Source organism: Neovison vison, chromosome 10 (assembly GCF_020171115.1).
Source record: "Neovison vison isolate M4711 chromosome 10, ASM_NN_V1, whole genome shotgun sequence".
Taxonomy (NCBI): domain Eukaryota; kingdom Metazoa; phylum Chordata; class Mammalia; order Carnivora; family Mustelidae; genus Neogale; species Neogale vison.
In genome coordinates this window covers 70985754-70997568 of record NC_058100.1, presented here as the reverse complement: position 1 = coordinate 70997568, position 11815 = coordinate 70985754, and positions in this window count along the sequence as shown.

Sequence of the window (11815 nt, the reverse complement as noted above, 5' to 3'; positions counted from 1 at the left end):
AACCCCTTTCTGCACCTGTAAGGTAGGAGTAATATCTCACGAGTTAATGGTGATAATTCAATCGGGTAATTTGTCTAAATAGACTTGGTAAACACAGAGTTCCACACCAGATCAAGGTTCATCCATTCCCAGGGGCTCCAAACACTTATCTTTCCGTTCTTCTGCCAAGGAATAGTCAGCCCAGTGAAGAGTAACCCGAGGCTGTCCGGTGCGTGCGTTTTGTTTACCACAAAGCCTATCGAGCTAGGGGCACCTCTACCTTATACTTTCTTTTCTGTATGAATAGGTTTGCAATAGCCCTTCTGTCAATAAGGAGCCAGTCAATGATACTTTCACTGATCAGGTGGGAAATGAGATTTTTAAAAAGATAACGTAGGGAGTCTTTCACAAAAGATAATAGTATTCTATCATGTGTCACCTACTTTTACAGTGTTAAAATTTTATGAAATGCTTATGGTAGTTTTTTCTTAAGATTTTATTTATTCATTTGAGATAGATACAAAGAGAGAGCATGAGCAGGGGGAAAGGCAGAAGCAGACACCCTATCCTCACTGGAGGCTGGATCCCAGGACCGAAGATCATGACCTCAGCAGAAGGCAGTTGCTTAAACATCTGAGCCAAGCAGGCACCCTGCTATGGTAGTTTTAAAAAATTCTATAAAGGATCTATGTTTTAACTTGTTAGTGAAATCCAAAAACTGGAAAAGCACTTTTCTGTGGCATTGAACACAGAAAAGGTAACTGTTAGACATTCAATACATCTGCCCCAAATTATTCACTCTCTGAAGCAATGCATTTTTATTGGGCATCTACTATACACCAGCCATTAGGCTGGGTGCTGGGGATACAATTTTAACAAATCTGGTATAGTACTTGTCCTGGTGGTATTCGCAGTCCAGTTTATATTTTAACTTACAGCAAAACAAAACAGGTCAGGACAATTCCATGTGCTGTGCTACTCTGGGAAGAACAGTATGCTATGGGAACACAAGAACACAAGTATGCTATGGGAACACAGTTAAATATTGCTGGAGTGAGAAGATCTATTGACTATGGGAGAAAACATTCATGAAGTTGGGTTTCTCCTGTTAGTCTTAACTGCTTCCTGGGAATATTCCCGTCGTTCCCATTTCTGCTTCCCCGCATGCCTGCCAGTGTCTGCTTTACCTCTAGATGGTACTTGTAACAACTCACAGCAGATACAGGTAGGCCTTCTACTCTGTAGAAGGACACTGCAGACACAACCCACCTCTCTCCCAAACTGCTTCCATTGTCTATTTATTTATTTTTTAATGTTTAGAATGTAACATAGCTTGCATATTTCAAAATAATAGCTTAAAAATCTTCTAAAATTGATGAAAAATGTGGTTTTCAGAGAAGATTTTTAAAAAATATTTTATTTATTTGACATAAATAAATATTTTATTTATTTATTCTCATATTTGACACATGAGAGAGAGAGAGCGCGCCCAAGCCGGGCAAAAGGGAGAAACAGGCTCCCTGCTGAGCAGGGCGCTGGGGTCATGACCTGAGCTAAAAGCAGATGCTTAACTGACTGAGCCACCCAGGTGCCCCAGGAGGAGAGTAGGTTTAAGGATAAATATGGGATTTTCTTAAGTACGTGTATTAAGAATTGAAAGGAAACCACCTAAAGAATAAAATTCAAATATAACTCATGAAGCAACAAATGGGGGAAATACGGAATATAAAAAAAAAAAAATTAGGGAAAAAGTGAAAAGAGCAGGACAGGACAGTAGCTATCCCAGTTGGAGAAGGCAGAAGCCAGGACAGGGAAGAGCTCACAAACACCTGAAGTAAATTACCTGTCAGTGTTCTAGCTCTCAAATTGGGGGATATACCTACTGATATAGCCTCGAAATATATAATACAAAATCAACAGAATTACAAGGGGAAATGGACAAATTGGCCAACAGAAAGGACTTACATACCTCTCTTAGTAATTAGCAGCTCAAACAGAGAAGTTATACAGGCACAAAAGATCTATATGGAATTGTCATGATCTTGACCTGATCAACATACACCAAACTTTGCACCTAACAATTAGAGAAAACACACTGTCTTCAAGCACATATAAGACAATTACAAAAACTAACCGTAGATGGGCCATGAACAAGTCTCAACAAATCATATAATCCATGGCATATGGAGCAGTCCTCTAACCACAGTGCCATTAAGTTAAAACCAATGTTGGGAGACAAAGGTTGTCCATGGATCACATGCATTTCTGCACATCTTGCAAAAGGAGGCACGGACTGCTCTTTGTTCTAGGCTATCTTTTAAAGATTGTATAGCGAACTTTGCAAGATAGCGACTCCCTCTGGAGCCAAGGGTAAGTTTGCTTACCATAGTAGTTCTCAAATCAGGGCGGGTTTGCCCACCAGAAGGTATTTGACAATGTCCAGAGACAAACTTAGTGGACACAGCTGAGAGCAGAGGAACTACTGGCGCACAGCGGGCAAAGGCCAGGGATGCTACTAAACACCCTACAATGACAGGGCAGGTCCCCACAACTAAAAAGTGTCCAACCCCAAATGTCCATAGTGGCAATGTTGATCAACTGTAGCTTATAACCTGAGAAGATCTAGTGTCTTCCTTTGGAACAAAGGGAAGTAATACATATCGTCTATTATAATAAAGGAAATGCCTCCCTTAAAGCAAAGAACAGGTTTGCTACTGCCTACTCTAACAGTTCCAGGTTTCCTAAGCTCAGGTCCTTCTCCTCTAATGCAACCCATTCCATAGGCAGGCGTCCATCTCGATCCACCCATGGGACTTGGGGCAAGGGGAAGCAGTTCAAATGATGATCTTCTGGATATTGCTATTGCTATAATAATCTGTCCTTTGTTTCTGAACACAAATATCATGTTGAGTGGAAAACAAAACTGTAAGAATACATGCACCATACCATTTACATTCTTTTATATATGGGTTAGTAATAGCTGCAGATATAGTAGAAATACAGACAGCTGACTTCCACTAGGGGATGTAGGGGAGTATTTTATACACACACACACACACACACACACACACACACTCACCCTCTCAAAGAAAAAACTAGATAAACTACAATCTATATTATTTCTAAACCATTCAGAGAATTGCAGTCCCAGGATAACCTACTGGCCAAGAATCTAAAGAGAGGAAGGCTCCAGAAGGATAAGCAGAGTAGGGCCTCTTACCTGGAGTAGACACAACCAGACATATGTAATAGTTCAGTTAGGATGGTTAATGAACTGGTGAAGGCCAGACATGGGCTGGTGAGCTCCTTGAGGACTGCAGAAATTGGGAGTTTGTGCCCTCTTACAGGTTTTTCTCTCAAAGTTCATAAAAGAGATCAGACAGAGCCCCAGCAAAGTGTGTGCTGTGGTGCAGACCCGGCGACAGGGCACAACAACCACAGCTGTACCGGCACAAATCCACTGGGATGCCCTCCCCTTAAACAGCATAATATTTAATCTGTAGGGAAAGGGAATGAGAAAAAGAAAATCTATTCAAAAGGGAAAGGCAGGAATATTTGCTGACTCCAGAACTACAAGGGAGGAGGAACAGGAAAAATGAGAAGGCTACCCTCCTGAGATCCTGAGGCCTAACCAGAACCAGAACACACCACCACCCACCTCCCAAGCTAACAAGCTTCTATAAACCAGTCAGAGTAGAGTATCAATGGGAGAGGGACAGGAGGAGAACAAGAAAGAACATGCAGAGACCTCCTCTTCAGTGCAATGCAGAGAGAAGTTCTAAAGCTGAAGGCAGACATTGCCTGGCAAACAAGCATCTACCCAGATATGACTACAGAATTTGGTACCTTTGGTATACCCTAGATAACCTTAGCAACAGACCTCAGACCAAGACCAGACCCCAACTAGTTTAACTTATCCCTTACCTCCAATAAAGGCATAGCAAGAGGAAGGGTATTTCCATTTCCAGATACAAATTTTATATACCTCAGTGTCTGCTATACCTACACTAGGTCGGGTTAAAAAAAAAAAATTGAAATACACGAAAACATCAGAACTAGACACAAATGTGATCCAGATGTTGGGACAGGGAATTCAAAATAATTATGATTAATACGTTAAAGACTGATGGAAAAGATGAATAATATGCAAGATAAGATGGGTAATTTCTGCAAAAAAATCAAGTGAGGGATGCCTGGATGGCTCAGTCAGTTAAGTGTCTGCCTTCGGGTCCTGGGATCGAGTCCCACATTGGGCTCCTTGCTCAGTGAGGAGCCTGCTTCTTCCTTTGACTGCCTCTCCCCCTGCTTGTGTTCTCTCTCTCTCTCTGACAAATAAATAAAATCTTAAAAACAAAACAAAAAAATCAAGTGAAAATGTCAGAAATGCAAAAGACAATAGCAGAGATGAGAAATGTCTTCACCTAGCTTCACCTAACTCATCAGTAGACTCGACACAGCCAAAGAAGAGAATTGGATAAGTCAGTAGGAATTACCCAACTTAATATAAAGGAAAAACAACAGAGGATGGGAAAGAAAATAAGACTGTCCAAGAGCTGCTGGACAATATCAAACAGTCTAACCCCATAACTAGGATCCCAGGAAGAGTACAATATGAAGAAATAATCCCAAGAATTTTCCAAAAGTAAGGACAGACATGAAACCACAAAGAAGCTCAAAGGCCACCAAGAAGGATGAATGCCAGACAAATAAAGAATACCTCGGCATATCATATTTTTAAAAACGTGAAGAGGGGGCGCCTGGGTGGCTCAGTGTGTTAAGCCGCTGCCTTCGGCTCAGGTCATGATCTCAGGGTCCTGGGATCGAGTCCCGCATCGGGCTCTCTGCTCAGCGGGGAGCCTGCTTCCTCCTCTCTCTCTGCCTCTCTGCCTGCTTGTGATCTCTCTCTGTCAAATAAATAAATAAAATCTAAAAAAATAAAAAAATAAAAACGTGAAGAGAAAATCTTAAAGACAGAGAATAAAAGGCATGCAGGGGAACAAAGATAATTAGTTAACTTCTAGTCAGAAATGATATAAACCAGGGGCACCTGAGTGGCTCAGTGGATTAAGCCACTGCCTTCAACTTGGGTCGTGATCTCAGGGTCTTGGGATCGAGTCCTGCATCAGGCTCTCTGCTTGGTGGGGAGTCTGCTTCCCCCTCTCTCTCCTCCTGACTCTCTGCCTACTTGTGATCTCTCTCTCTGTCAAATAAATAAATAAATAAATCTTTAAAAAAAATTTAAAAAATGATACAAAGAAAGAAATGATACAAGCCAGACACCAATGAAGTGCCTAAAGCACTAAAAGAAAAAAACAAACCTGTTAACCTACAGAAAATAATTTTTTAAATGAAGAGGAAATAAAGACTTTCTCAGACAAAAACTGAAGGAATTAAGGGCTAGCTGATTTAGTCTATAAAAAAAAGTTGAAGTTCTTCAGACAGAAGCAATATGGTATCAGACAGAAACCTGGGTTTGCACAAAGAACAGTGCTAGAAATGGAATAATTGTAGGTAAAATAAAATTAACCTTTTTCTTGGGGTGCCTGGGTGGCTCAGTGAGTTAAAGCCTCTGCCTTTGGCTCCGGTCATGATCCCAGGGTCCTGGGATTGAGCCCCACATCGGGCTCTCTGCTCATCAGGGAGCCTGCTTCCTCCTCTATCTCTCTCTGCCTGCCTCTCTGCCTACTTGTGATCTCTGTCTGCAAATAAATAAATAAAATCTTTTTAAAAAATTAATCTTTTTCTTATTTTTAATTGCTCTAAAGCAGAGGGTGGCAAAAAGTTTTTTCTGTAAAAGGCAAATATTTTAGGCTTTACGGGCCTTGTGGTCTCTGCTGCAACCACTTAACTGCCTTTAAGTATGAAAGCAGACATTGGCAAAATATAAAGAAATGATTGTAGCTATATTCCAATAAAACTTTATTTGGGGGCACTGAAATTTCAGTTTCATGTAATTCTCACACGTCATGATTTTTTTTTCTTTTGATTTTTTCCAACCATTAAAAAGTTTTTAAAACTATTCCTCATTTGCAGGCCTTACAAAAAGAGGTGGCAGGGTGAGTTTGGCCAATGGGCCTTGGTTTGCTGACTTCTGCTCTGAAAGTCTGCTGTACAAAGCGAAAGCAGCTGCAATGTGCTGTGTGTCTCTGGCATGTATAAAAGCAACTGTAGGGCACCTGGGTGGCTCAGTGGGTTAAGCTTCTGCCTTCGGCTCAGGTCATGGTCCCAGGGTCCTGGGTTCGAGTCCAGCATCCTCAGCAGGGAGACTGCTTCCTCCTCTCTCTCTGCTTGCCTCTCTGCCTACTTATGATCTCTCTCTCTGTGTCAAACAAATAAATAAAATTGTAAAAAAAAAAAGCATCTGTAGGACAATAGCAATAGGATGGAAGAAGGAATTGAGACTATACTTTTCTAAGGTCCTTATCCTACATGTGAAGTGATACCTTATTATTTTAAGGTGGACTCTAATTACAGATGTATATTATAACCACTAGGTCTACTATGACTATTCTTTTTGAAAAAAATTTAAATACATATAAATAATAAGTTCACAGAAAAGATAAACTGGGATTGTTAAAATGTTTGGGTAATATACATGAAATGGAAAAAGAAGAAAAAAGTAAACAAAAAATGAAACAAATAGAAAACGGTGTACAAGATAGTATATTTTAATCCAACACAGCAATAATCACATTCAGTGTGAATAAACTTTAGAAGAAGCTGTTAGATTGACTGACAGAGCAAGAAACCAACTATGTTATCTAAAAGAATCTCACTTTAAATATAAAGAGGTAGGAGCACCTGGGGGGCTCAGTTGGTTAAGCCACTGCCTTCAGCTCAGGTCATGATCCCGGAGTCCCGGAATCAAGTTCCACATCAGGCTCCCAGCTCTGTGGGGAGTCTGCTTCTACCTCTGACCTTCTCCCCTTTCATGCTCTCTCTCGCTCTCTCTCAAATGAATCCACAACTATAACTGGAGATTTCACTACTCATCTCAGTAATTGATAGAACACATGAACAGATAGTCATTAAGGATATGTAAAGTCTGAACAACACTGTTAGCCCACCAACTGGCCTTCATAGAACAGTATCAGAGTATATATCCTTTTCAAGAACACATGGAACATTCACCAAATAGACCCTAGTCTGGGCCATAAAGCAAACCTTCACATATTAAAAGGAACAGAAATCATACAAAGTGTTCTCAAACAGTATTAAATTAGAAATCATTTAACAGAAAGATATCTGAAAAATACCCATTGATTTGAAAATTGAAAAACACACTTTTAGATAATCCATGGTTCAAAGAGGATGGGTCAATGTAAATTTAAAATTATTCTGAACTAGGGGCACCTGGGTGGCTCATTCAGTTAAGTACCTTGAGCTCAGGTTTTGATCTCAGGGTCATGAGTTCAAGCCCCATATTGGGCTCCATGCTGGATGTGGAGACTATTTATAAATAAATAAATAATAAAATAAAAATATTTGAAATTTATAGCATTAAATGATTATATTAGAAAAGAAGGTTCTCAAATCAATCATCTAAGCTTTATTCTTTTTTTATTTTTTATTTTTATGTATTTTTTTTTTAAAGATTTTATTTATTTATTTGAGAGAGAGAGAGACAGTGAGAGAGGAGAAGGTCAGAGAACGAAGCAGACTCCCCATGGAGCTGGGAGCCTGATGTGGGACTCGATCCCGGGACTCCAGGATCACGCCCTGAGCCGGAGGCAGTCGTTTAACCAACTGCGCCACCCAGGCATCCCTTTATGTATTTTTTTTAAAGATTTTATTTATTTATTTGAAAGACAGAGATCACAGGTAGGCAGAGAGGCAGGCAGAGAGAGAGGAGGAGGGGAAGCAGGCTCCCTGCTGAGCACAGAGCCAGATGAGGGGCTCAATCCCAGGACCCTGGGACTATGACCTGAGCCAAAGGCAGAGGCCCAACCCACCGAGCCACCCAGGCGCCCCTCTAAGCTTCATTCTTCTTCTTTTTTTTTTTTTTTTTAAAGATTATTTACTTATTTATTTGACAGAGAGACATCACAGGTAGGCAGAGAGGCAGGCAGAGAGAGAGAGAGGAGGAAGCAGGCTCCCCGCTGAGCAGAGAGCCCGATGCGGGACTCGATCCCAGGACCCTGAGATCATGACCCGAGCCGAAGGAAGAGGCTTAACCCACTGAGCCACCCAGGCGCCCTCTAAGCTTCATTCTTAAGAAACTAGATTGGAGTAGATTAAACTCAAAGCAAGCAGAATAATGAAGGCATAAATCAATGTAATTGAAAACAAAACCAACAGAGAAAATAATTGAAACCAAAAGTTGTTTTTTGGAGAAAATCAATGCAATTGATAAACATATATCTAAATTGACCAATGAAAAAGAGAAAAGATACAAACTGTATCAAGAACAAAAGAAGGTACCCGTATGGATCTCCTGAACATTAAAAAGGACAACAAAAAGAAATACTACAGACAACACTATGTTCATAAATTTGACAACACAGGGATGCCTGGGTGGCTCAGTGGGTTAAAGTCTGTGCCCTCGGCTCAGGTCATGATCCCAGGCTCCTGGGATCAAGCCCCACATCAAGCCCCACATCGGGCTCTCTGCTCAGCGGGGAGCCTGCTTCCTCCTCTTTCTCTCTGCCTGCCTCTCTGTCTACTTGTGATCTCTGTCTATCAAATACATAAATAAAATCTTAAAAAAAAATTTCAACAACACAGATGAAATAGATCAAGTCTTCAAATGACACAAACTACCAAGTCACCCAAGAAGGAATTTATAATCTAAAAGTCCTGTATCTAGTAAAGAAATTGAATTTGGGGGGCCTGGGTGGCTCAGTGGGTTAAGCCTCTGCCTTCGGCTCAGGTCATGATCTCAGGATGGTGGGATTGAGCCCTGTGTTGGGCTCTCCGCTCAGCGGAGAACCTGCTTTCCCCTCTGTCTCTGCCTGCTGCTCTGCCTACTTGTGATCTCTCTCTGTCAAATAAATAAATAAAATCTTTAAAAAAAAAAAAAAAAAAAGAAAGAAATTGAATTTGTAGTTTAAAAACATTCCACCAGGGGCGCCTGAGTGGCTCGGTAGGTTAAGCTTCCGACTCTTGATTCCTGCTCAGGACATCATGATCTCAGGGTCACAGGCTTGAACCTGTGGCAGAGCCTGGCATCAGGTTCTGCACTCAGCATAGAGTCAGCTGGGGATGCTTTCTCTCCTAGCTCTGTCCCTTTCCCCACTCACACAGGGTCTCTTTCTCTCTCTCTCTAAATAGGTAAATAAAATCACTAAAACAAACAAAACCTTCCAACAAAGAAAACTCCAGGACCAGATGGTTTCTATCAAATGTCTGAATTCTATCAAACATTTAAGGAAAAAAATACCAATTCTACACAATGTCTTTCAGAAAACAGAAAAGGTAGAAATAATTCCGAACTCATTTTCAGAACCCCATTACTTTAATGCCAAATGCAGACAAAGACATCATGGAAAAAATAATAGACTAATATTCCTCATGAATGTCAATGTAAAACTCATCACCTAAACATTAACAAATCAATCCAGAAATCCATAAAAAAGCATAACACACCATAGCTTAGTAGGGTTTATCTTGGCAGTATAAACCTGGTTCACATTTGAAAATTAATCAATGCAATCCACTACAAGAAGAGACTAAAGAGAAGTCATGAGATCATCTCAGTGGATGCAGAAAAAGCATTTGACAAAATCCATTCATGACCAAAACAGAGAAGCAAACAAAAACTCAGGTTTTTTTTCTGTCTGTCAAATAAATAAATAAAAATATTTTTAAAAATTATAGAACACTAATGAAACTCAATCCCAATAAACATTCCAGCAGGGGTTTTTGTAGATATCAACAAGCTCACTGTAAAATGTACAGGGATAAGTAAAAGAACTAGAATAGCCAAAGCAATTTTGAGAAAGATGAACAAAGCTGGGGGACTCACACTATCCAATTTCTAAACAATATAAAACTGTTGTGTAATACCAGTGGAAGGTAAAGATGTAGAAGAATGGAAAAGAACAGAGAGCCCAGAAACAGATCTACACAACTAATTTTTGACAAAGGTGCAAAAAACACTTACAAATACAATGTCTAACAAAGGGCTTGTATCCACAATATAGAAAGAACACTCAAAACCAAATAATAAGAAAAATAATAGGTGGAGATTTGAACCACTTTTCTAAAAAGATACAAAGATGGCAAATAAACATACAAAAAGCTGCCCAACACCTTTGTCATGAGAGAAATGCAAATTAAAATAAGATGTACCTAGAATTGCTAAACTGAAAAAACAAGAACAAAAATTGTACTGCCAAGTGCTGGTGAGGATGCAGAACGACCAGAACTCTCCTATGTTCCTGATGCATGTACAAAATGGTAATCAGGGGGCGCCTGGGGGGCTCAGTGGGTTATGCCGCGCCTTCGGCTCAGGTCATGATCTCAGGGTCCTGGCATGGAGCCCCACATTGGGCTCTCTGCTCAGCAGGGAGCCTGCTTCTCTCTCTCTCTCTCTTTCTCTCTCTCTGCCTACTTGTGCTCTCTCTCTGTCAAATAAATAAATAAAATCTTTAAACAAAACAAAACAAAATGGTAGTTTGGAAAACATTTTGGGAATTTCTTGTAAATTTAAATATATACCTACCTTATGACCCAGTAATCCTAGGTGTTTACCAAAAGAAATGAAAACATGTTCACAAAAAAACAGGAAGCAAATGTTTACAGCACTTTTATTCATAATCGCTAAAAAAATGGAAACCACCCAATGTCCTTCAACTAGTAAATAAATGAACAATGGTACATCTGCACAGTGGAATACTACTCAGCAATAAAAAGGAGCAAACTTGATTCACACATCATAGACGAATCTTCAGTGCCCTTCAGTAAATGAAAGAAGCCAGACCCAAGACTACATATTGTAGAATTCCATTTATATGAAATTCTTGAAAAGAAAAACTCAGAGTCAGAAAACATATGAGCAGTTGCCATGGGTTGGAGGGAATGATTAACAACAAAAGGACAGCATAGAAAATCTGGGGATGATGTAACTGTTGTATGTCAAACTGTGGCAGTGGATACCTGTCAACATTTATAAAAACCACAGAACTGCATACCACAAAGAGTGAATTCTACTGAATGTAAATTTAAAACAAACAAAAAATCCACCAGGATGTGAAAGATGGAACACATACTACAGCAAGTATGACTGTATTACCAATGAATCACATGGCCATACTGAAGAAGGTGGGTAAGAAAGAAGTGGACCTAATTAGCTTTGGAAAATGTCTTGAATAAATACTGAACACTAAAAAGAACTGTGAACAAATGCTGTACTCTAGCTGGCAAATTTGTTTCTCACAGAGGTATTGGTTAAGCCATTCTGAAATCACCTTTTATGTAGCTAGGATTGAATAAGCAAGTTATTGTGGATAACAAGAGTCAGGTTTCTTGCTGTTAGAAATACAGAGAGAAGGCTAGAATGAATCCTATGATGCTGGACTGAAGTTGGAAAGACTCACGGTTTTTGTCTTATGGATGTGAAACAAAGATGCGCAATGTGCATTGGTTAGTATACTTCATACATTTCCTAGCTTTTTTGCTCTGAAAGAAACTAACAGCAGTAACATCCAAGTAGCAACGAGCACACCCACCAACCAGAAGTTTGGTTTCTAAATACCATTATCCAGTGAAGGGAACTAGAGCTTCTTGGAAAAAAAAGGTTAATTCCAGGGCTTGGGCAAGGAAACAGAAGATGAACCTGGAGCATCTTGTAGTGCTAGGAAGTAATTAAGGACTAACTAACAAAAAAACCAAAAAG